Source organism: Oryctolagus cuniculus, chromosome 11, assembly GCF_964237555.1.
Source record: "Oryctolagus cuniculus chromosome 11, mOryCun1.1, whole genome shotgun sequence".
NCBI lineage: Eukaryota > Metazoa > Chordata > Mammalia > Lagomorpha > Leporidae > Oryctolagus > Oryctolagus cuniculus.
In genome coordinates, this window is record NC_091442.1 from 73,320,656 (window position 1) to 73,348,262 (window position 27,607).

Consider the following 27,607-nt stretch of genomic DNA (forward strand, 5'->3'; position numbering starts at 1 on the left):
AAAAGATTTTGGTCTGTAAATTTGAGAAGTTATCTTTTCTTGACAGCTTTAATTTCTACTAAGTGAACAATTTAAACAGGTTAGTCCTCTCATATTAAAAGTAGGTACCACAAGATATTAAAAGAAAATAAGTATAACTAAAAAATTTCTTTCTCTTTGGTCTAAAATTTTACTGCTGAATCCCAAATCCTGCTTTGAAATGATTGCCAAGCCATCATTTGGTATTATCATTCCTTCATGTCTCTCAGCAGAGATTTACTCCAAAAAGAAAAAGAAATCTGCAACTCTCTATTTTATGGGAACTAGAGCTTAACTACGTGAGTCAAATGATTTATTTGGTCTCTTGATGATTGTTTTCTGCAATACTGAATCAGACAGAAAAGTAATCCAATTTTATGAAGATGGACGGAAACATCAGATATGCTACTTTCAACACTGTTATTCATCATCAAAGACGGCATATAAAATCAAAATTATCTGTAACTTTTACAATATTAGGACCACTGTATTATTTTAAGTACTCAATCGAAATGCTTACTTTTTAATCTTTATATGCCTAGAACTTCATGCAATGTTTAGAGCACACTGGGCACTCAATACATAGTTTTGAAATAAACTTAAGTAAACTAAACACTTTGTGAGGTTTTCTATCTGAGTTCCTTCTATACAGATTAACTAAGTCATATACACTTTTTAATGAGAGCCCTAATTCTTTAGAGAGAAGCCAATGTTAAATAATAATGTTCTCCGTTTACTGAAGGAAAACAACAAAGCCAGGGTCCCCAACTGGGAATTAGGCAGGGATGTTTCTTATCACAGACTTTCATTCATTGGTCCCCCACATCCGATTATGATGGAAGACACTGACTAGTCTTTTAGTGAAATCTGCATGTAACGAGAGGGTCGCCGAGATGCCATTATTATAAAACATCCTGATTTAGCGACATAGTTTACTATCACCCTCTCTGTCTTTCCTTTTCCAGTTATCATAAATGAAAGTAGTCACCTTTCCCCCAAATCAGTGTATAAACTACACTGAAAGAAACAGAGAAATATCTACTCCACCAATATCTTTTATAAACTTTTGAGTTCTGTTCAAGTATAGGTGTATTTGTAATTCCACTCTTTTTAGGATAGTTGTGAATTTTAGAAGAAACCTTTTATGATTGGCAGGGTTTTTACTACTAAGATATGTTAAATAACTGCATAGCATTTTCTTTTAATTTCAGACTTTCATGCTGTAGCCATTTCCCTAGATATCACAAAGGTTCTCTGCTGACTCATGCACATGCATATGAACAGAAAGACATAAAGCTCAGTAATTACTCTCCTGACCTCACAACATGACACAGAAGACTGTCTACTTTACTTGTCATGAAGGATTCTCTTACCTGTTTAGAAACCGACTGGATGTTGTGATGAATTCTACTTCCATTAGTACGCCTCTTTGTGTTATTTCCTCACCATAGCAAGTTGGACTAATCACAAAGCTTTCTAAGCTGTGTGCAGAGAGGAAGCCTCATTTAGTCACCTGCGGGTAACTGCCTGGAACTATTTCTAGAGACATTGCAGGTCTACTGTAACAGCCTGTCTCTCCCAGGAGATACCCTAGGTGCTTGCTGTTTCAGTGCTTATTAGATTTGAAATTCATGGTGAGTTTCTTCATGTCATTAGCAAAACTATAAAATGAGAACTATATGGATCATAGACAAGATGTATTGCATAAAGGATTTTTTTCCTTTTAACATTAAAAGAAGAAATTATACATTCTCATAGCTCTTCTAAAAGTTCCACTATTTCTACCAAAAATTTCCTATATAGTATTAGGGGATATATAGATATCTTCATTTTAACCCTCATCATAACTTAGGGAATAAAGATTATTATTAAATTTTTATTGATTGTGAAATTAAAGTGATTTAAGCAAAGCCCAAGTAATGATTCTGGGAATCAGATACAGGCTGGTATGAATCCAAAGCTGATTTTCACCCCAGCCTAAACCATATGCACATTATTATGATGGATTTCAGATAAATGATTGTTGTAATTATTAGTATAGAAAGATTTGGTATGAAAAAATAGGAATCAACAAAGATAACTAAAGTATTACCTTGGTCTTTAAGGAGCCAATAGTCTATTAAAATATGGAAAGTTGAAACACTAGTGATTCCATGAACTATGGCCTCAAAGTATACGGCATAACTCTAGCAAGGTTGCAATAAAACTTAATCATTTTTGCATTACTGATGACAAGGCAAATTGATTTTAAGTAACAGGGCTCTGTCAAGAGCCTTAAAAATGTTCCCAGTCTTTGATCCAGTGATTTCCAATAAATTCTGCAAATTTATCTTAAAGAACTCATTTAAATAAATAAGAAATAATCAGGCACATATATTTTCCTTGCACTATTGTAGTAAAAAAAAAAACAGAAGCACTCAAATGAACAGTAGCAAATGTAGCACCAAATAAATTATGGTACAACAATGGGAGGTAAATGTTGTCTAATTCTCCCTCCCTCTCCAGCATTATTTCACACTATCTATTGCATCTTTCTAATCTACCTTCATGTGTGTTGTAACATTTTTCATATTAAAAAAATCCAAACAAATCAAAGACCTCCTCATTCAGCTATTGTTCATTTCTTACTCTTCATCTGAACAAATTAACTGTCCATATTTATTAATAGTTTCCAATGCCTTTTTTTACCTTTCATTCTTTCTGTGTCTGTGGCTCCTGTAAACTAAACCAGGATTGCTTCATCCAGTTGTCAATTCATTTTTCTCATCTTGTTGACCTTTCTGCAGCCTTTGACACACATGACTGCTTCTGCTTCCCTGATAACTATTCCAGAATAGGGTTTCAGAATGCTACACTTTCTTAGTGCTGCTTCTCAATGGTCACTCTTTTTCAAGTCTCCTTTGCTCATTCTTCATCTTTTCACCTGCATATTTTGGGCAGCTCCATGCTCAATTCTTGGTGTCTTTTTCTGTAAATGCTGGTCTAGATTATCCAGGGCCTCTCCCTTAGAACTTTTAAACTTAAATACCCAATGGCATACTTGACATACTTAGGTAAATTGATGCTGTCAACAGTTAATTCCTGATTCCTACCCACCCCTTCCTTTAATTATCTTCCACTCTGTAACTGACAACCTCAAGCTTCCATGTGCTCAGCTTTAAAAAGTTCCAGCCATCAGTCTTACCTTCTTTTATTCTCTTGTTCCTCACCATGGACAAAACAATCAACTCTACATTTGAATCATATTTAGAACAAATCAGTAGCACATATATTAAAATTGGAGTGGTACAGAGAAGATTAGCATGGCCCCCTCAGAAGGATGACATGCAAATTCATGAAGCATTCCGTATTTTTAAAAGAGGGAAAATACTCAAGTCAATAGATTCAGAGGTAAAAAAAAAAAGAAATGTAACAAAAAATGTAACAAAAAAAGTACCAAAGAAATAAAAAGTATCATAAAATTACTACAAATAGCTATATGCCAACAAATAAGAAAATCTAGAAGAAATGGATAGATTTCTAGACAAAGACAATGTTCCAAAATTGAGTCCTGAAGACATGGGAAACCTAAACAGACCAATAACCAAGACAGAGATTGAATCAGTAATAATGATCCTCATAACAAAGACAAGACAAGGACTGGATGGTTTCACTGCTGAATTCTACCAGACATTTAAAGAACTAATCCCAATTCTTGTCAAGCTATTCAAAATAATTGAAAGGGAGGGAATCTTCGCGAGCTTATTCTATGAAGCTAGTGTCACCTTAATTCCTAAACCTGCAAAAGACACAACAGAGAATGAGAACTATAGACCAATTTCTCTGATGAACATAGACACAAAAATCCTCAACAAAATACTAGCTAATTGAATCCAACAAGACATAAGGAAGACCATTCACCTGGACCAAGTAGGATATCCCTTGTATATAGGAATGGCTCAATATTTGCAAATCAATAAATGTGATATATCACATTAACAAACTGAAGAATAAAAATCATATGATTATTTTAATAGATGTAGGAAAAGCATTTGATAAAATACAACATCCTTTCATAATAAAAACCATAAGCAAATTCAGTATAGAAGCAACAGTCAATACAGTAAACACAATGAATGCAATTTATGACAAAACTACAGCTAGCATCTTATTGAATGAAGAGAAAGTTGAAAGTGTTACCAACCAAGATCCAGAACAAGACAAGGATGCCCACTCTCACCATTATTATTCAATATCCTGGAAGTTGTAGCCAGAGCCATTAGCAAGAAAAAGAAATCAAGAGACACAAATTGGAAAGGAGGAAGTCAAACTATCCTTATTTGCAGATGACATGATTCTATATATAAAGGAATTAAAAGACTCCACAAAGAGACTATTGGGACTCATAAAAGAGTTTGGTGAAGTGGCAGGATATAAACTCAAAATACAAAAATCAATAGCCTCTGTATACACAGACAATGCCATGGCTAAGAAAGAACTTCTAAGATCAATCCCATTCATAATAACTACAAAAAATTAAATACCTTGGAATAAATCTAACCAATGATGTCAAAGATCTCTATGATAAAAAGTACAAAACATTAAAGAAAGAAATAGAAGAAGACACACAAAAAATGGAAAAAAAACTTCCATGTTTGTGTATTGGAAGAATTAATAACATCAAAATGTCCATATTGAAAGCAATATACAGATAATGTACTCTAAATACCAATGACATTCTCAGATCTAGAAAACAATGATGCTAAAATTCATATGGAAACACAAGAGAACCCAAATAGCTAAAGCAGTCTTATACAACTAAATCAAAGCCAGAGGCATCACAATACCAGAATTCAAGACATACTACAAAGCATTTATAATCAAAAGAGCTTGATACTGGCAAAAAACCAGATATGTATACCAATGGAACAAAATAGAATCTCCAGAAATCAGTCCATCCATCTACAAATTATCATTGATAAAGGGGCTGAAGTCAATTCCTGGAGCAAGGACAGTCTCTTTAACAAATGATGTTGGAAAACTGGATCTCCCCATGCAGAAGTATGAAACACCACCTGAAACTTACACCTTATACAAAATCCACTGAAAATGGTTCAAGGATCTCAATCTATGAACTGATACCATCAAATTACTAGAGAACGTTAGGGAAACCCTACAAGACATTGGCATAGGCAAAGAATTCTTGGAAAAGACCCCAGAAGCACAGGCATCAAAGCCAAAATTGACAAATGGGATTATACTATGTTAAGAAGCTTCTGCCCTGCAAAAGACATACTCAGCAAAGTGAAAAAGCAACTGACAGAAAAGGAGAAAACATTTGCAAACTATGCAATTGATAAAGGGTTAATATCCAGAATCTATAATGACCTGAAGAAACTCAACAACAACAAAACAAACAATCCAGTAATGAAATGGGCAAAGGACTTGAATAGGCATTTTTCAAGAAAGGAAATTCAAATGACCAACAGACACCTGAAAAAAATGCTCAGGATCGATAGCCATCAGGGAAATGCAAATCAAAACCACAATGAGGTTTTATGTCACCCCAGTTAGAATGGATATCTTACAGAAATCAACAAACTATAAATGCTGGTGAGGCTGTGGGGAAAAGATACCCTAATCCAATGTTTGTGGGAATGTAAACTCATGCAGCCTCTGTGGAAGACAGTATGGGGATGCTTTAGAAATCTTAATATGAACTTACCATATGATCCAGCAATTCCACTCCTGGGAATTTACCCAAGGGATATGAAATCAGTATATGAAAGAGTAATCTGTACCCCCATATTCATTGCAGCTCAATTCAAAACAGCTAAGATATGGAATCAACCTAGATGTCCATCAACTGATGACTAGATAAAGAAATTCTGGCATATATATACTATGGAATAATACTCAGCACTAAAAAAATGAAATCCTGTCATTATCAACAAATTGGATGCTAATAGAAATTATTATAATTAGTGAAATCAGCCAGTCCCACAAAACCAAATACCATATATTTTCCCTGGTATGTCATAAATAGAATGTCTAAAATGTAATATAAAGGAGTGAAATTGACATTTTAAAATTTGATGATTATTTATAGCCCTTGTCTCTACTATTGAGTGTGGGGAGCAACCCGGACTGGACTGAGTTACTGGAATTAAGACTTATTCTATGCATCTGCTCTCCCACAATATGGCGCTGGGAGAGGAGAAAACAGCTTCTACGCAGCTGCCTCTTGCCAACCTGAGTGATGACCTCCAGGAGCTGAACCTGCTCCTGATTGGAGGAGAGCAGCGTACTCGGCGTGTGGGCAGCCGAGTTGGGATTGGCAGAGGAGGACTATAAAGGAGGAGAGAGACGGCATGCACCAGGAACATCTAAGGGGAACATCTAAGGGAACACCTGTGCAGCCCCCAAGAGAGCCGGCCGGCGGTGTGCCGCTCCCCTGCGAAGTGGGGAATGTGGCCAGGGGGAACTGCCCTTCCACGGAGGTGGAAGGGATAGTAGCCAACCCAGGAAGAACCAGCAGCAAACCCGGGGAGGGCCGAGCAGACGAAAGAACAGCGCAGGGTCCTGTGTCGTTCCTCCACGAAGAGGGGGAGCGACAATTGAGAAACAGTGTTTTTTTTTTTTTTTCTTATACTATTTGTTGACCTCTGTACTTACTGTAGGTTTAATCTTAAAAATAGATCTTTGTAAAAATTAAGAATGGGAATAGGAGAGAGGAGGAAGAAGGGTGTAAGCACAGGCGGGAGGGAAGACTATTATGTTCCTAAATTTGTATATACGAAATGCAGGAAATTTATATACCTTGAGTAAAATTTAAAACAAAACAAGGGGCCAGTGCTGTGGCGTAGTGGGTAAGGCAGCTTTTGTCTGCAGTGCTTTCACCCGATATGGGTGCTGGTGCAAGCCTAGCTGCTCCACTTCCAATCCATCTCTGCTGTGGCCTGGGAAAGCAGTAGAAGACGACACAAGTTCTTGGGCCTCTGCACCTATGTGGGAGACCCAGGAGAAGCTTCTGGCTCTTGGCTTTGGATTGGCACAGCTCTGGCCATTGCAGCCAACTGGGGAGTGAACCAGCAGATGGGAGACCCCCCCCTCTCTCTCTGCCTCTCCTTCTCTCTCTATGTAACTCTGCTTTTCAAACAAATAAATAAATCTTAAAAAAAAAAAAAAACAAACCATGATTCACCACCTTCATTACTACCATCTCAATTCCCATTGTCATGGACCACGGTCATAGCCTTCTAATTGGCCTCCTTACTTCTACTCTGCCTGTTGTACTTTATTTTCCACACAAAACCAGAGTGAGTTTTAAGAAAAATTATTATGTTATATTATATTGTGTTATATTTACTTGAGAGAGAGAGAGAGAGAGAGAGAGAGAGAGAGAGAAAATCACTCTCATCTTGTAGCTCATTTCTCAAATGCCATCAACAGCTGGGGTAGGTCAGGGCTGAAGCCAGGAACAAAATCCACATCTCTCACATGAGTGGAAGGAATCCAATTATTTGAGCCATCACCACTGCTTCTCAGGGTCTACATTAACCAGAAGCTAGGATCCGGTTTGGAGCTGGAACTTCCACCCCGGTACTCTGACATGGGACTTGGTGTTTCAACTGGTATCTTAACCACTATACTAAATGTTCACTTCCAGAGTGATTTTTTTTTTGAATCATAAATTATTTCCTTAACAGCATGTCCTCATATTCTACAGATCTCTCCCTTGTTCCATTCCATTCATTTTGGTTTCCTTGCTGTTCTTTGTTATTTTTAAGGATTCATTTATTTATTTGAAAGAATGGTAGAGACACAAGGGGAGAGAGCAAGAGTGAGAGCAAGAGAAAGATATCTTCTGTTTATTAGCTCTAGTAACAGCCATCAACAGCCAGGGCTTGGCCAAAGCCAGTATCTAAGAATTCCAGGTTCTTCTATATGGGCAGCAGGGAGTCAAGGACGTGGACCATCATCCACTCCCTCCAAGGGCACATCAGGAAGCTGTTTTGGGTGCAAAGTAGTTGGGATTCAAAATGGCACTCTAAAATGAATGCAGATGTTCCAAGTGATGGCTGGATCTGCCGTGCCACAACACCCTTCCCTCCTTATTACTCTAAACACACCAGGTGCCCTCTGACTTCAAGGCCTTTGCATTTATGCCTTCACTGTTGGAAACCTCTCCTGATATATATTTAAGTCTCATTCCCTCACTTCATTCAGGTCTCTATTGCAGCTACTTTTTCAGAGCTTGCTATTCTAATCAGATTATTTTAAAAAATCACCTTGTCTGTCACTGTTGGCTTCCTTGTCTTGTTATTTCTTTTTCTAAGCACTTTTCATCATTGACACGTACCTACTACAAGATATACTCTGTCAGTACAAGAAGGCATGCTTCAAGAGAGCAAAAATTTTGGCTGCTTGCTTGATGATGATCCACAGAGTGTAGACAATGCTTGGCTGTGGCAGAACCTCAATAAATGTCTTATGAGGAAATGAATAAAGCAGATTTTTAATTTAATATCAGGAGGAAATCAGTCTACTGCAAAGTTACGTTCATACGAAAGATCTTCAAAAAGTTCACAAGAATGTATTTTATGAAAAAACTTTACAGATTTCACATAATTTTTTGCACCTAAATAAACTCATCTTTTAATTCCATTTCCATGGAATTTTGAAGTTCTCTCACATGTTAAGGTCTGCAAAATGATATGAAAACATTAAAATAGTTGTAGATGATTGGATATGAATAAAATTTTATGTTGTTGGGCTAATTTCAGGGATTTATAAAATATAAAATTATTGTATCTGGTAAACAGCAGTTGACAGAGAAAATGCAATTCCTTTTTTTTTTTTTTTTGAGAAATGGCTAGCTTCAACCCTATATCTCAGAAGAAAGCAACTGCAGTGGTTTCAGAATTAATGCCACACGATACATCTGAACATTGCCTCTTATGAGTTATAGAACACCAGGTTAAGTAAAACAATTCTGAATCAGATTATGTGGTTCTGAAGCATAGTTCTTCCACTTAATAGTTGGATGAACTTAACCTCTCTGAAGATCAGTGTCTTTATCTGAAAGAAGGGATAGTAATCTATTAAGTTCTTATGGGTGTTAAGGGATTATTGATATTAAAGCTTCATAATTGATATTAAAGTTATATTAGCATCTGTTCTGGAAACTACTATGCTCTCAGTAAATGTGACCATCCAATAATCTTGCTTTTTATTGTTTGAAAGATATTCCCCTCCCACAATTGTCCCACTAGGTCTTGCTGCCATTTTCAAGAGACAAACAGAGGTTAGGGGCTGGTGCCATGGCTCACTTGGTTAATCCTCTGCCTGCAGCGCCAGCATCCCATATGGGCGCCAGGTTCTAGTCCCGGTTGCTCCTCTTCCAGTCCAGCTCTCTGCTGTGGCCTGGGAGGGCAGTGGGGGATGACCCAAGTGCTTGGGCCCTGCACCCTCATGGGAGACCAGGAGAAAGCACCCGGCTCCTGGCTTCATATTGGTGCAGCGCCGGCCATAGCGGCTGTTTAGGGAGTGAACCAACGACAGGAAGACCTTTCTCTCTGTCTCTCTCGCTCACTGTCTATAACTCTACCTGTCAAATAAATTAAAAAATAAAAATAAAAAATAAAAAAAGAGACAAGCAGAGGTTAGACCAGTCTGCTTAGTGTGGAGAAGGATGTTTTGTCTCTTGGTGAGTGTCTCCATCACATCTCTTATGTAGACCATAATTTATTTCCAACACTGGGATCAGTGAATTTCAACTTTGTATCTTGCAATTAGCTTGTTTTAAAAACACAGTTCATAAGTTTAAATTATTTTTAAACTGACTTAAAACTGTCACATCTTTGAATAATTAAAAAATTCTCATATAGGGCACAGATATTGAGAAAAACACTGAACCTTCTACACATACTGACTTCCATTATAGATCACAAGCTAATGATATTTCTCACTGATGAACTGTTTAACAATGTTTGAAGAAACACAGAAGGAGACAGCGACTGGTTCAGCTACATATGCTATCTGTAGAATGTGTCAAAGGTATGAGGTGGAGATTCTGGAATCATACACAAAAATGTTTAAATCCACATGTAATCACATTATTGAAAAACCCTCATAAAAGATGTTTGTTAGGAAACCTAGTTGCCAAAAATATAGAACTAGTATAAGTAGAACCACTGCTTAAAATAGCAGTGTGGGCTGGTGTTTCAGCTCACTAGGCTAATCCTCCGCCTGCGGCACCAGTACTCCAGGTTCTAGTCCCAGTTGGGGTGCCGGATTCTGTCCTGGTTGCTCTTCTTCCAGGCCAGCTCTCTGCTGTGGCCCGGGAAGGCAGTGGAGGATGGCCCAAGTGCTTGGGCCCTGCACCCGCATGGGAGACCAGGAGGAAGCACCTGACTCCTGACTTCAGATCGGCGCAGTGCACCAGCCACAGCATGCCGGCTGTGGCAGCCATTTGGGGGTGAACCAACGGAAAAAGGAAGACCTTTCTCTCTGTCTCTCTCACTGACTAACTCTGCCTGTCAAAAAAAAATAGCAATGTGTTCCCTAGTGGATTTAGGAGAATCTGGAATCAAGTAGATGATCTATGAGCTAGAAATAGTCATGTTTCTAACTGTACCAGTGACTAAGGAGTTTCTTGGGAAGGAAACTCACCTAAGGGTAGTGAGGGCTAACTGTCCAAAGAGTTGTTTAAGGATGATGGACTGAAGTGAAGTGGAAGAAGGGACAAGAGAAATGTTAACTTGAGACTTGTGCCAGAACTCTCAGAAAGTGAAATTGAAATTAATCAATCAAACTAATCAACAATGCTTACTTATTTTGGGCCCACAGATAACCAAGGAACACACACAAATGGCAGAAGGGAAGCAGGAGTGGGGCCCCTTCCTTGGATGCTACAGAGTGCAGAGCTTCTGCCCAAGTAGGAGTGGGTGCTCAGACAGCAAATCAGTATACAGCTACACCTGTGATGAAACACAGGGCCTCAAGCCTCACGTCATCAGAGAGCTGAGTCCTTGGTGCAGGTATCAATAGCATCTGCACCAGTCCTGAAGTCTTGTCACAAAGGTGGAAGTCACCACTGTCAAAAACTGTGGCAATTTCCCATGCCCAGGGCACCACACAGTGTCTAGGCAAGAAACTTCTCTCTTTAGTCATGGGAAGCTAAAGAAACCATACTGAGAAGAGAAAGGTGATGTCTTCTAGAGATTTCCAAGAATTACCAGAGTGGGAGAAAGAAGAGGGCTAGTGATCTGGTGATAGTTGATGTGGAAAGATGTGGAGAGCAGGGGAGGGAGGTTGCCAGTCGTTGCTGTGGTGATGCAAGCCTTCTGATCATGCTGATGTGGGTAGAGCAATATAGGCTTCTGTGGACTTTAGAGATGCCATGAATTCCAACACACTGCTCTCTTTGTCACTCTGCAACTGGCTCATTCTCATTATTTGGGTCTCAATATAAATGATCCCTCTTGTGTTTCACCCCTAACTGAAATTAAATTAAATCTCTTATTTGCTACACTGAGATCTTTATAAATATGATAACTGCTATAAAAGTATTTCTAAAAGTCTCAAGAAAAGTTCAAATAAATAGGATGTTGGAATAGCTTCAGAAAACAGTAAGAGCTGAAGTCAATTTCTGATGATGTTTTAACAAGCCATGAATGACAATTTCACACTAATTCTAGACTAAAATAAACTAAATTCGCATCCATTGAATGTGTGAGAATAAATTCACGTTTGTTTTTAACTCATCAGACATATTGAGTGTATTATTTTGCAAGTTTATATTACCATGTAATAAAGCATAGCTGTATCATTCATTATTCATATACTCCATTAGAAGGTATATAAATATCATTTCTGTTTGTGTTGCATTTAAACTAGATAAATATATGAGCACCTCAACATTTATTATTCCTTTTACTCCAAAGACAATGAAAAAGTTTCATAATTTATTGCCATCAGTAGAATCAATCTTGATATAAAGAGAAAACAAATATGTTTGGTTATCAAATGCATCTTATTTTTGTGCATTCTTTACAGTATTTGATTTCTGAGTGCTTCTGGTTGTCACGTATTTTGTGGAAGGTAAATTGCTATGTTACAAATATTCAGAAATGTTTTATTGAGTCCTAAATGTTAAAATGTATTTAATAGGTTTTCATAATAACATAATTTGTCTTTCATTTCATTGACTACTGGAATTGCACAATAGAACAGTGAAAGTGAGTTAATATGAACTATCTCAGAGCATACAATTTGTTCTTCCCATTACAGTTTTTCTTAGCCTTGTAAGCAAACATTGATTCTATGTGAACCAGATTTTATGAAGTGCCAATTAGCATCTTTAAAGCAAAACATTGAATTGTAAATATGTGCTTTGGTTTAACATATTCAGTGATCTTACCAGTACTAAAGGTAATCATGGCAACCAAGGAAGATCACATGTACACATGTGCTGGAAATGAATTACCAAGGTAGACAAGATTTATTTCCATTTGAAAATGTACACTGTTTACCTCACTCCAGTTAGGATGGCTGTCATATAGAAATCAGCAAACAACAAATGCTGGTAAGAATGTGGGGAAAAAGGTACCCTAATCCACTGTTGGTAGGAAAGTAAACTGGTGTAGCCACTGTGGAAGACAGAAATCTTGGCCGGCGCCGTGGCTCAATAGGCTAATCCTCCACCTTGCGGCGCCGGCACACCGGGTTCTAGTCCCGGTCGGGGCGCCGGATTCTGTCCCGGTTGCCCCCCTTCCAGGCCAGCTCTCTGCTATGGCCAGGGAGTGCAGTGGAGGATGGCCCAGGTGCTTGGGCCCTGCACCCCATGGGAGACCAGGAAAAGCACCTGGATCCTGGCTCCTGCCATCGGATCAGCGCGGTGCGCCGGCTGCAGCGGCGGCCATTGGAGGGTGAACCAACGGCAAAGGAAGACCTTTCTCTCTCTGTCTCTCTCTCTCACTGTCACTCTGCCTGTCAAAAATAAAATAAAATAAAAAAAAATAAAAAAAAAAAGAAATCTTAATATAGACCTACCATATGATCCAGCCATCCCATTCCTGGGAATTTACCAAAAAAATCAGCATATGAGAGTTATCTGTACCCCCATGTTCACTGAAACACAATTCACAATAGCTAAGATATGGAATCAAACCAGGTGTCAATCAACTGTTGACTGGTTCAAGAAATTAAGATACACACACGTGACACACACACACAATGGAATTCTACTGAGCCTTGTAAAAAATGAAATCCTGTCTTTTGTAATAAGATGGACACAATTGGAAACCATTATACTTAGTGAAATAAGCCAGTCCCCAAAAGACAGATATTATATGTTTTCCCTTATTCAAGGTAACTAATAGAGAACCTAAAATGTAATGTATTGGAGAGAAATTCACATTTTAAGATTTGATGGTTGCGTATAGCCCTTGTCTCTTCTGTTGAGGAATAATAAAAACTAAGAGTGGGAATGAGAAAGGGAGGAGGGACAAGGTTTGGAGCATGGACAAGCAGGAAACAAGAGTGGGAAATATCACTCTGTTCCTAATCTGTATGTATAAATTCTGTTTCATGAAATACATGAAACCTGTACAAATGAAGACTAAGAATAAAAAATTCAGTTGTCAGATCCTAAAGAACACATTATAAGCACTAGCTAATCAAAAAGTCATATCCCACTCTGTTCTTGCCTACTCTTTGCTCTTTCATGCTTTCTCTTTGGATTTATTTCTTCTTTTGTTCAGCTGGATTGGAATGGATTTTATTTGATTCAATTAGTAAATATTTAGCAACTTTATAATATATCCTGATACTCTATACATTGGGTACCCAGTGGTTATTAAGACCCCATCTGTGCCTTTACAATCTAAATCTTCCAACTTTTGGTTTACCCTCCAAATAGCTGCAGCAGCCAGAGCAGGACCATGCCAAAACCAGAAGCCAGAAATTCAATCCTGGTCTCTCACACAAGTGGACTCAAGCATTTTGGCCATCATCTGCTGCTTTCCCAGGTGCATAAGCAGTAAGCTGGATAGGAAGTAGGGAACCTGGAAACTCAACTGGCACTCTGATATTGTATGCCAACATCGCAAACAGCATGCTAACCACTGTGCCACAATGCCAGTCCAGACCTTTCTTACTCTTATCAAAGGCAAGTCCCTCCACTGAAGCTCCACTTCTTGGGGTATTCTCAAGAATTCTCTGCTTTTTTCTGTGTCATCAGTTCATTTGTCAGTACTGGATTATTCCTATAAGCATATAAATATGTATAAGCCATCTTGAAAACTAAATTTTCATAGGGTTACAAATCTACCTCTTATCCCATTTCATTTTTCTTTAGCACATGAAATATTTTAAAATAAATTATCTATAGTGTGTCTCATCCTTATCCCCATTTCACTCTTCAGCCACTCCCATCTGAAATTGTCACAACTGAAAGAAATCAATCTTGTCAATGACCTGTGGTCTCCATACCACCATATACAATAAGCACCACAGGACCCTTATCTAATCTTCAGCTGCATTTTGGCACAGCTGACTACTGTTTCCTTCTTGAAATTTTAATCTCTTAACCAATGTGATATAATGGTCAGCTTTTCTTCAACTTCAATATTCATTGTTTTTTTTTTTTTTTTGTTGCTGTGTTGTGTGTGTGTGTGAGAGAGAGAGAGGGAGAGGGAGAGGGGGAGAAGGGGGGGGGGAGAGAGAGAGAGAGAGAGGGAAATATCCCATCTAGTGGTTTACTCCTCAAATACCTGCAACAACTGGAGCTGGACTGGGTAATAGCCAGGAACCTAGGACTCAGTTTGGATCTCCCTCATGGGTAGTAGGACCCAACTACTTGAGCCATCATCTGCTACCTTCGGGTACAAATCAGTGGGAAGATGGAATTGGGAGGTAAATCAAGAACTCAAATCCAGCACTCCAATATGGGACACAAGTGTCTGAACTAGTGTCTCAACTGCCAGAACAAATGTGCACCCCATTGGTGTTCCTTCTTTTCTCCTTGGCTGGCTCCCCTTCCTCCTCTCAGCTTCTCAATGCTGATGATATTTAAGGTCCTTTGTGAACACCTTCTATTTTCTGTCTATTTTCTTTCCCTAGGAAATCTTACCCACTCCCAGGCTTTATCTACCCTTTATTTGTTCTACTTCTATTTCTAGCCCAGGTCTTTACTATGAGTTTCACAGATTCTTATATAAGTATATAACTGCTACCTAATAGCTCAATTGGGATGTCTAGAAGGAATCACAATTTAATATGTTCAAAATTGATGTTCTGATTACCCTTAAACCTGCTATTCTGATTTTCCCATTTTCGTAAGTGGAACAACTAATCATTCAATTTGAATAAGATAAAAACTTGAGAAGTACCTGTAAATCACTTTCTTCCCTCACCATTCTCACTTGCTTCATCCTCAGGCCCACAAGTTCTGCTTCCAAATATATAATAAATCTTCTAATTTTGATACATCTTCACTGTCAAAACAAAGTTCAAGCTATATCATCTACATTTTGGGATACCATCATGGTGTCCCTACATTCTTTTTTTTTTAAAGATTTATTTATTTATTTGAAAGGCTGAATTACACACAGAGAGAAGGAGAGGCAGAGAGAGAGAGAGAGAGGTCTTCTATCTGCTGGTTCACTCCCCAGCTGGCTGTCAAGCCAGGAGCCAGGAACTTTTTCCGGGTCTCCCATGTGGGTGCAGGGGCCCAAGGACCTGGGCCATCTTCCACTGCTTTCCCAGGCCATTGCAGAGAGCTGGATCAGAAGTAGAGCAGCTGGGACTCGAACCAGCACCCATATGGGATATCAGGACTGCAGGCGGTAGCTTTACCAGCTATGCCACAGCGCTGGCCCCCCTACTTCCATTCTTATGCCTCACTAACTAATTCTTCATATGACATCAAGAGAGAGATTTTAAAAACATAAGATCACATCTATTTCATGCAGACATTCATTACAGATTCTTTCCCACTGCTTTTAGAATAAAGCCTAGCTCCTTATAATGACTTACGAAACCCTACCTTTTGTGATTCCGACTCATGACACTGGCCTTATCTTCTCTTTCCCACACTCCAGCTATACTGTCCTTTGTAAACCTTTGTGCTGGATCTTCCTTCTGCTCATAGTGCTGTTCTGCCACATCCTGAAGTGCTGCTTTACCCTTGTATTTCAGATCTTGGCTGAAATGTCCATCCTCATGAAGGCTACTTTAATCATTTTATCTAGAGACGTTCCCTGCCTCAACCCTCACCACTGTCCCCATCTCAGCAGCTGGTATATTTCTTTTATAGGCCCTATTATAATTTCTAATAATCCCAATTGTGTGTGTGTGTGTTGTCTGAATGTTAACTCTTTGAGGAGTGAGCCATTTTCCTCCCTCCCCCAGTGATTATCAGAGTTCCTCATGTATAAATAGGTATTCAATAAATTTTTTGTTAAACAAATGAATGGAGAAACAGAAAATAACAAAAAGTGGTCCAGGGGCCCTAGCAGAGGAAGAACAAGAGGCTCCATAAACCATCTTTTGAGGTATTCTTTTTTTCCCTTATAAATAATTAATTATTTAATATCACCAAGTACTTCTGATGTTTGTTTAAAAAGTTTTTTTGTGGTTTCCAAAAGAAGGATCGATTCAACATTGCTGGTTATTCAGCTCATATATTAAGGGTGCCTCTCTGGCATAATCAGCTATCTTATTTTTTGTGTAACATTAAATATTATAATTTAGCAATTACCAGAATAAAGGAAACAATTTTTAAAGTCATCAACAGCTTAAGAAGATATTTAAAAAATTGTAACCATGATGAGTTCATCTAAAGGATTTCAAAGATACTTCAGCATTGGCTAATTCTTTTTTTCCATCTATCACCCTGCTTTTATTATTACTATTTTTAAATTCTATTTAAGTTATACAAGTTTAATGCATTTCATATATACAGATTTAGGAGCATAGTGTTACTTCCTACCCTACCCTCCCTCCTGCTCAAGCTCCAATCCTTCTTCCTCCGCCCTTTCCCTTTCCCACTCTTAATTTTTAGAAATATCTACTTTCAGTTTACTTAATGATTGTAAAGTTAACCTTACACTAAGTAAAAGAGTTCACCAAATACTATGAAGAAAAAAAAAGCCATTGTTCTTCAACAGACGAGACAAGGGCTATAAATAATCATCAAATCTCAAACTATTTGAGGGACTCAATTTCTTGACTAGTAGAAGAAAAGTCTAAAGTACACGCACCTCTGTGGTCATACTTGTGCACATTAATCTTTATCTTCAAAAAACAGTTCAATGTAATTCTAGATCAAAGTATACCGTTAGCAGTGTAGGGTAAGTCTAGGTGTATATGTGTTAAATAGGCATACATGCATATCACATGTTTATTATGTGTACTTGTATTAAAACACAAATTTGGACAATCATGTATTATTTTAAAATTATTTTGATACATTTGTTCTTGATTCCTCAAGAGTTAAAGAGTGCAACTGAGGACTGAGTATCACATGTCTATTTCCTTTAATGATAGCTATTTCTTTATGTATTGTGTTGCAAGATAATGTCACAAAGAAGCTGATAGTCATGAGAGTAGTTAATATGGACTTCTAACAAATAATGTCCATGTATGACATTTGTTTATTGATTTTGTCATTAAAGGTTTTATAGTACTGATTCTTTCATCCTGCAGACAAGTACTTGTTTCATTATCAACATTTCATTAAGCAACAAAAAGTCAAATTTTCTTGGAAATAAACATTAGGAAATATTTTTAATGATGGAAAAAATAAAATCACTCTAAGTGTCTGATGTGTAAATGTTTTCAAAGAAAAATAGGTATTTCATAGAAAAGTATAGTCCAATCCATGTTGTGTAAATCTACACCACCAAAAATAATCCATGCTACAGCCCTTTGTCACACTGCAGAGCAGGACATGCAGCAGAATGTCAGAAAGAAAAGTAGCACAGCAGGTCTCACAGTCAAGTCTTTCAATTAGTAGCTCATTATGCAAACATAATGGGTGATTCACAAGAAGCCAAAGGTCGCAAAGATATAATTAAAACACATGAGAGCCTAGAGGATTTATGAGTATGAATGTACTGCTGGACGACCCAGGGAAGACTGCAGTGAATGTGGGCACGCACATTATTAAGCTGTTGGCTAAACCATCAGAAACTAACCAAAAATAGAAATAATACAATATGTGGGGTGCCTATCTCTTCAAATTCATCTAAACCATTTTTCCCTTTGCCAATGCACTTTACATGCACTGTCCTCATTTCTGTGATATGGTTGTAGAGCTTGATGTGGAAATCCCCGAGCAGTTAAAAAATGAGTTAACAGTGCCAGTGAGGGACAGAAACTGGCTGACACACTAGGCCAGTGATTAGGATAGAAGAGGAAGGAGGAATAAAGAACAGCTTGAATATATAAAGCTTTATCTTAATAATAATGAATGCTAACAGACAGCAATCTGTGTCTCAGTCACTATAAGTGCTTACACTTAACACACTGACCTAATTAAGCTGTAAGACAAATTCAAGAAGTAGGTGCAATTATTATCCTCATTTACTAATGAGGAAACTGAGGCTCAAGAGTATTAATGACTTTCCAAAGGCCATAGTCTATGAAGTCATGTGAATTCTCCCTGCCTCCACACACACACAGGTATGATTCATTAACACAGAGAAAGGAGGATTCAAACTCGTTTTAATAATGTTCAAAAGAGCCACTGTGATACAGTAGAATGAAAATATAATTATGTATATAAATTACATATTATATTACATAATATAAAAACATAATATATAATATTTATTGTTACATAAAATAAATTACAAAGATTTAGGTTATGATCCTGAATCTCCTAATAAATGTACAAGTTCGGCAGTCATTTTATATCTCTGTAATTCAACTTTCTTAAATCTAAGTATATGGAGTTGGGTTCTACATTCTGTTTCTAATGTTTGTTTATTTCCAGCTACTTGAAAGGTAGAGAGAGAGAGAGACAGAGAATGAAATCTTCCTTCTGCTGGTTCATTCTCCAAATGTCCAGAACAGCCAAGTTGGACCAGACGAAAGCCAGGAGTCTAGAAATGTGTCTGGGTCTCCCATATGAGTGGCAGGGGTCCAAGCACTTGAACCATCTTCTGCTACCTTCCAGGTATATTAGCAGACATGCCGGGACTCAAACAGGCACTCTTATATGGAATGCAGACATCTCAAGTGGTGGCTTAATCCACTGCACCACAACACCCGCCCCAGATGCTATATTCTTAAAACTGAGTGTGATGGTTAGTTTTATGTGTCAACATGACTGGGCCACAGGGTACCCAGGTGTTTCATTAAACAATATTCTGAATGTGAGAATGTTTCTACATTGTGACTAACATGTGAATTGGAAGACTGAGCACAGTAGATTGCCCTATTGGTGTGAGCGGGTCTCTTCCTTTCTGTTGAAGGCCTGAACAGAACAGAAAGGGCAGGAAGAGAACTGGGGCTCTCTGCCCCACTGTCCTGCCTCTGGACCTAGACTTATACCATTGCCTCTCATAGTTCTCAGGCCTTTGGACTTGGGCTGGAACAATACCACTGGTTCTCCTGGGTCTCCCGCTTGTTGTTGATGATCTTATGACTTTGCTGGCATCATAACCATGTGAGACAACTCCTTATAGTCTGTCTTCTGTCTGTCTGTCATCTCTATCTATGTTGTATTGGTTTTGTCTGGAAAGCCCAGACTTATATATTCATCTAATAACACTGACAGTCTATAGCCATGATGAACAGCTTTTCTAAAGGTATTTTGATTGAACTCTTATTTCTCCCATATCCTCCTTGTGCTTGTTGAAAGTTTTGGCTTTCATCCTATAGATTTGATGGTAAAAAACAGATGGCATGGGGGTGTATCTGAGTAGACTATGGCTACCAAATTGAGAGAAAATGCTTTGGAAACTTGTAAGGGTCTGTGTGTCTTTAGCTCACATTGCTGAACAGAATGCTTGTACAACCTAAATAACTGTTCCCTTCTGGCTTCCTTGTCTAGCAGCAGAGAAAATGTTAGATTGCATGGAGCTTTCACTAACATAAAATAATTCATAATACTAAAAGTATTATTTTATTATTCACAAAATATAAGCACCAGCCTATAAGAGCTCTTGGTAAGCATAATTTTTTAAATCAATACATGTATATTAAATAAAAGTTAATATAACATTATATTTATGATTCATAAAGTATTAGTTTAGGATGCAACAGTTAAAATGGGGCTCTGGATATTAATGGCAATGACAGGGCAGTGAATTTGTTGTTTAGTTCCAAATGCATTATTGTACTTTTTCCAACAGTTGTTAGAAAATAATTAAGAAACAAGGCACATTAAAGTGATGAGTTCTTAGAGGTGATATAATTTTACCTCTCTTGGTTTGTAAGTGCATTTCACCAAATTCAGAGGAAGCCAGTTTGCCATGTGGAGTCCAGCAACTATTGGAAAATGTGGAGCTGGAACATGGATTTTCAGATTTCTATGCCAGGAATCCTTTCCCTTTGCTTGCAGCATTTATAATTATTGTCTATATTTTGAGATATAGATTTTGAATATGTTATTATGTGAAATTATACATAAGTAGCTATTTTCAGTATATTGAATGAAATTACTGCCAACGTGTCACCTTAGAAATTGCTTATTTAATAAAAGTTAGGACTTAAGTATCAATGTGAGTATAACTTTGGTCTATGTATGAGGAGGCATTAAAAAGTTCTCAGAAAAAATAAATTGAAAGATGATGTGGGGGTCAGCATTGTGGCACAGCAGGCTAAACTGGTGCCTGCAATGATGGCATCCCATATCAGAGTGCAGGTTCAAGTCCCAGCTGCTCAACTTCTGATCCAGCTCCCTACTAATGTGCCTGGGAAAGCAGGGGAAGATGGTACAAGCACTTAGGCCCTTGCCACCCACGTGGGAGAACTAAATGGAGCTCCAGGTTTCTGGCTTCAGTCATTGTGGTAATTTGGGGAGTGATCCAGCCAAGGGAAGATTTCTAAATCTCTTTCTTTCTCTTTCTCTCTTTCAAATAAATAAATAAATCTTTAAAAAGAAAGGTGATGTGAATTATTCATGAATTATCTGAAATTCTCTATTATACTCATTCCAACTAATGAGAATGAATGAGTGGGTGAATTAATATCATATAGGTTTGGTTTATATGAGTTTACAGGAGTATTACATGATGACACAGAATAAAGGACTAATTTTAAAATGTTAACCTGTTAGTTTTATCCTCAAATCCAGCATTTAGAAAGAATATCTACTATATCCTATAGAAATATTTTTCTGATTTGGGTCCTGTTAAGGTTTGTCACTGAAGCTCTTGCTGTCAGCCACATGTGAAAGACAATGGTCCTGTTGAACTGCTGCATTGTGTCCACAATCTCTGCTAGTTTCATCATGTGAATACCTTTTCTTGTCCAGTAGAGTCCAGAGGCCTACTCAGAGCATGAGGAGTTAGCACCTGCAGATCAAAGAGATAAGAATTGTGGGGCAGTAACCAAAATATGCATCCTTTGGTGTTGGCAAGCTCATATGTCCAAAAGTGGACACTGAATCTAAATGGACACATTGAGAAAAAGCAGTATGTAAATTCAAGCAGATAATTGCCAACAGATGCTATAATAGGTGGAGGCTTGAGGCTTGTGGTAAGATGATGGAAGATTTCCCTGGACCACTGAACAGGTGCTCATGGTGGCCTTTTATACAGACCCTATAGACTTTACCATCAGGAGAAGGCAATATTGTCTACAGAGAAACATAAAAGGGTCATGCAGAAGTAAAATAAAGGAAGTATAGTATCTGAGGAAACAACCACTTTCTATCACCTACTAGGAGGCTGGCAGTATCTTCTTCCTAAGTGAGGTTAGCCCATTCCTGCATATTTGATGAAAAAGCAGAACTGTTAATCATTCTGGAGAATTATTTGTCATCCATCTTCCTGACAGCTAAGATTTGTGTGTATGTGTGTGTGTGTGTATGCATGTGTGGTGTGTGTGTTCACATACATGGCAAGGTCTAGGGTGAAAGCCACATAAGGTGCAAAATTTAGAGAGGCATTCACTCTCAGGCAAGCAAAACCATGTGGCATTTGGGGGAATTTTAAATGAGGTTAGAATCAGTCTGCTCAAATAGCCCTAGTAGGGAGTTCCTTTATACGTCTTGTGCCCTTGGTGCCTCTCTTGTCCTACCTAGTCTGGCTCTCTCTGGCTCTCTCTCTCTGGCTCCCTCTCTCTCTCTTTCTCTCTCTCTCTCTCTCTGTGTGTGTGAACTCCACAAGTGGATCTTTAATTCTTGTGTGCTCTTTATATTTAGGTTGGTTAGCTGGCTATTTTGTTCTAGCTGTTGAGGACCCTTGACACTAGCTAATCAAATAAGTAAATTTACATGGATGTCAACAGGATACCTCTTTTTTGATGTACCACAGTGGAGAGATAGATAGGTCTAAGCTTCATAACTCAGAAGGCCTTAAAGCCCATCTGATTATTTTTTTTTGACAGGCAGAGTGGACAGTGAGAGAGAGAGAGAGAGACAGAGAGAAAGGTCTTCCTTTTGCCGCTGGTTCACCCTCCAATGGCCGCCGCAGCCAGCGCATCACGCTGATCCAAAGCCAGGAGCCAGGTGCTTTTCCTGGTCTCCCATGCGGGTGCAGGGCCCAAGGACTTGGGCCATCCTCCACTGCACTCCCTGGCCACAGCAGAGAGCTGGCCTGGAAGAGAGGCAACTGGGACAGCATCTGGAATCCCGACTGGGACTAGAACCCGGTGTGCCGGTTCCGCAAGGCGGAGGATTAGCCTATTGAGCCATGGCGCCGGCCCACCTGATTATTTTCAAGTCCTTTCTGGCAGTTTCTATTTGCCTCTCAATGAAAAAACTTGCTCATGGTTTAGACACCTTTCTTAGGGCCTCTAATAATGACTGTCCTCGTTTTAGATCCTAAAAGTTGAAACTGCTTGTTAGATTAGTTTTATCCAGACTTAAAAAAGTAAAATTCTAGGTGGCCACGCACATGAAACCTCCAAGAGAAGCAGTTTCTGCAAGCTGGCACTGCATCTCCCTGGAGAAGCCACCTCCTGCTGAGAAGCCCCCTCCTGCTGCAAGTCTTGACTCCCCTTCCCAAAGACGCCCCTTTTCAGCATGAAGCAGCCAGAGTGGTCATCATCATCCAGTCCCCTCTAACAGATGTTAGGGTACAGTCGTATTAAGGGGGGGATGTGAGGAGTCAGATGGGTTAATAGGTAGGGTGGTCCCACTAGAATTTGGGGTATAAAATATTTGCTTCCTTCTCCAAAAGAATGTTATCTTCAGTAAGAACAAAATGTCCTCCTTCCTTTGGAATCTCCATATTTATCAAGCGAATTGCAAGGGAATAGTGATTGCATCTGAGCTCACATTTTATTGTGAGAATTAGTTACCTATTCCACTCTTCTGGATGGTTTTTTGTTTTATCAAGAGCAAGCCAGAGGCCGGCGCTGCGGCTCAGTAGGCTAATCCTCCACCTAGCGGCGCTGGCACACCGGGTTCTAGTCCCGGTCGGGGCGCCAGATTCTGTCCCAGTTGCCTCTCTTCCAGGCCAGCTCTCTGTGTGGCCCGGGAGTGCAGTGGAGGATGGCCCAAGTGCTTGGGCCCTGCACCCCATGGGAGACCAGGAGAAGCACCTGGCTCCTGCCTTCGGATCAGCGCGGTGCGCCGGCCGCGGCAGCCATTGGAGGGTGAACCAGCAGCAAAAGGAAGACCTTTCTGTCTCTCTCACTATCCACTCTGTCAAAAAAAAAAAAAAAAAAAAAAAAGCAAGCCAGATGGCATAAAGGATTGTAAATCAGGTCTTTTAATGGGGTTTGTCCCCACCTGGTAACTGAATGACAATCTGATTGTCAAGTTTTTTTTTCCTTTGAAATTGTACTTAAAAACTCCAGTGCCATGGGGGTCCTTTGGGTTCTTTCCTCTCTTGGAAGCCCCCTCCATGTTGCTCTGGCTGGAGGTCTTTGACTCTAATAAATCTTTTTAAATCTTAAAAAAAAAAGAAGTAAATTTACTCACATCATCAGAGCAATATTATACCAATATCCATATGGCTCAATACAATTTAGGAAAGTTACCCAAGGCCACACAAGAAGTTAATGACAGAAATTGGATTAGAATCAGACTGGCTTCCACTACGCCACCTACTGCTGTCACATCCGGAGAAGGACTGCTGACAGTCTGGCTCTAAACTGTGGGTCATGACACTAGTGTTCATAAGGACTCAAATTTCAAGGAGATTGCTGGTACAAAAAGAAAGTGTAAAATTTTTTTCAGATTGTTCACCGTGAAACTTTGAAAAACTAGTATAAATTAAAAAAAAGATCTTATCCATATATTCACTCAAAGGTAGCAACGAGTATTTTGTGTTCTTTCTCTGGACTTATTTTTCACACAAAAACAAGAAACTACATATTCTTTTTGTCATTAACATTTTTATAGAAACAGTTTTATACTTCATATGATATTGTGTTTTTGCTTTTACTCAATATATGATGCTATTTTCTAGCTCAAAAGTATTTGTTAATACTATCATTGCATTCTTGCTTAAAATTTATCTAACTAATCCTTATTCGTGGACATTTATGTCATTTTCATTTTATTCTGCAACATTCTTTGTGCACTTGTATTAATGTCTTAGAATTTACCAAATTAGAGTTAGTGCCTCAAAATTTATTATTTTGATAACTTTATCAAATTGTCCTCCAGGGAGTTTTTTTTTTTTTAAGATTTTATTGATTTATTTGAAAGTCAGAGTTACACAGAAAAAAGAAAGGCAGAGAGAGAGAGAGAGAGAGAGGTCTTCCTTCCGTTGGTTCACTCCCCAATTGGCTGCAACGGCTGGAGCTGCGCTGATCTGAAGCCAGGAGCCAGGTGCTTCCTCCAGGTCTCCCATGCGGGTGCAGGGCCCAAGCACCTGGGCCATCCTCCACTGCACTCCCAGGCCAGAGCAGAAAGCTGACTGGAAGAGGAGCAACCAGGACTAGAACCTGGCGCCCATATGGGCTGCTGGAGCCGCAGGTGGAGGATTAACCAAGTGAGCCATGGTGCCAGTCCCCTCCAGGGAGATTTTAAAACATGCATTTCCACTAGCAAGTTTAGTAATGTGGAACTGGCTGCCTTTTACTAGGCTACTTTTAAAACATTAAAATGTTAAAACAGTCCGTTTTTTTTTTCTATTGAGATAAGCTCATCCATTTCAAATTTCTACTGCCACTCTGTGTCAGTGATTGCTCTTCTTTTTGAAGCCATAAAATACTGAGATCCATTAGTTCATTCACCCATTTGTTCTTCAATAGCAAGTGTTAACTATGTGAGGGGAATATACAAATGTGAATGAGATAGAATATTCTCCCTCTCTAAATTTGATAAACAACATCAGCTAATCTGAGGCTTAGAGCTTTTTATGCATTATCTCATTTAATCCTTACCACAACCAAATGGGTAGTTATCACTGTTGTTCTCATGATAAAGTTGAGGAAATGGAGATGCATTGCTCAAAATCACTCGGTGGTAAGTCATAGAACTGGGACTTAAACTGTGGCAGTTTGATTCCAGAGCCCCTGCTTTTAACTACTGGGCTGCAGTTTCAAGGACATGTACTTATAAACAACTCTAATATCAGAAAAATGATATATTGAGGTAGTGTCTATGGGGACGGGGTGGGTATGGCCAGAAACAGAACGTGGAGACAATTGTGCCCAAACCAAAAGGCACCCAAAGTGTTGATGGTGTTCCTTCCTGGCCAAGAGGAATAAAAAGGCACTGAACCTACCATTATGGCCCCTTTAGACATGGTCAGTTTCCTAACCCTACAGGCATGTATTGATCAACTAACTAGACACGTCTTTAGCAGAGAATAGGGAGAAACTGAAGAGCTCCATCCTCTCACTTGCCTCCTCATCCGGTGTTTCCTGGCTGGCCGTTTGGGAGTCACCTGAAATGAAAGCAACCTTGAACTGGGTCTGGGACATCATTCTCATCAGTATTTGAATCCAGACTAGAAGTTTGGGTCTGTCTTGGCTTATTCGTCCCAATAAAGGACCACAGCAATCAAAATTCTACAGTAGTCCAAAACAGAGGGACCAGGTCAGTTTCATGAGAAGAGATGACTCCATACAAAGGTGATCTTTGGCATGGACCTTGTATGATGGACAGCACATTCGTGAAGAAAGGGAGGGGGAGAATGCTTCAGTAGAATCTACAGAAAAAGATATTCTGTGTTTTGGGAGTGGCAGTAGGAAATCCAGCTTCAGTAAAGATATTGGCATAAGCACTGGATTTAGTGGTAGAAAAAAATAAAAAAAATGAACTTTAGATTCAGATTTTCAAGAATCTTGATTACCAGGCAATAGAGTTCAAGTATGATTTTGTAAACACTAGGAAACTATTAAAAGTTAAACAAATTGGCATACTAATAAAGGTTCTCTTTAAAGGAACCCCCAAATTCCTTTGTAAATTCTCAGCACATAACCTTCCTATCCACACATTTATACATTGTTTTAGATCCAGACATATATATCATTTTGCCGTTTGTCATGTTGTTTTATGCCCCTATGCATTTCTTTGCTTATTCTGTTATGGGTTGTAGCTTCCAATTCCTTTATTAAATCTTACATGTGCTAAAAATTCCAATCTAAATACCACTTCTACTATATTCTTACTCCAAATCAGAAATTGTTCCCCCTCATCCCCAACAGCCTATTTCTTTCTTTCTAATTTGGTTGGTTTCTATGGATATATTATTTGAATATTGGCCTCATGAAATTCCAAAATGCCTTCCTTTCCCTACTACATCTCACCAGAGGGGCTAGAAAAACCAAGTGTCTATTTGTGCAGTCATTGTTATAGCTAGGTGGTTATTTTTTTTTAAAGATTTATTTTATTTATTTGAAAGAGTTACAGAGAAGTAGAGCCCGAGAGAGAGAGGTCTTCCATTCGATGATTCACTCCCCAGATGACTCAATGGCCAGAGCTGAGCTGATCCAAAGCCAGGAGCCAGGAGCCAGGAGCCAGGAGCTTCTTCCGGGTCTCCCACATGGGTGCAGGGACCTAAGCACTTGGGCCATCTTCTACTGCTTTCCCAGGCCACAGCAGAGAGCTGCATCGGAAGAGGAGCAGCTGGGACTCAAACTGATGCCCATATGGGATGCTGGTGCTGCAGGCTGCGCTGGACCTCATAGCTAGGTGTTGTAAGGCGGTGCTGTCCTGACATGTCTATAAGGCACTTAATAGGAAAACTTACGCTTCCTTATGAAAGATGGACACTGGAGAGGAGCTCTCTGCCTTTTCCTCCTTCATTCCCTGAACACTGACTTCATGCTTAGAGATGTAGCAGCTGTTTTGCTACCATGAAGCAGAAAGCATAAGGTCAAAAGTCAGATGCCCAGGATGGCAAGGAACAGATATGGGACACTGTCTGACTGTTGTATCTAATCACGACTGCTCATGTATAGATGTCTTACATGTGAGAAATTAAAATTATATATTGTGTAAGTCTTTGTTAGTTGAATTTTCAATTTA

General features: G+C 38.9%; 1 protein-coding gene and 1 non-coding gene across 4 annotated transcripts in view; one reads left to right on the forward strand and one right to left on the reverse strand.

The window, feature by feature from the left end:
- The window catches only part of PTPRR (protein tyrosine phosphatase receptor type R), a 288,370-nt gene that overhangs the window by 138,859 nt on the left and 121,904 nt on the right, over positions 1-27,607 (reverse strand). Inside the window, exon 1 of one of the 3 annotated variants that reach the window (XM_051845666.2) lies at positions 1,392-1,667. The exons of the other annotated variants lie outside the window; for them this stretch is intronic. The gene's annotated coding sequence lies outside the window, so the exon portion shown is untranslated. Of the gene's footprint in view, positions 1-1,391; positions 1,668-27,607 lie in introns of those variants that run through there. 3 annotated transcript variants of the gene reach the window in all.
- On the forward strand, positions 3,268-3,372 carry LOC127491286 (U6 spliceosomal RNA). Its single transcript, XR_007919857.2, has one exon. It is a non-coding gene; the product is annotated as a U6 spliceosomal RNA (small nuclear RNA).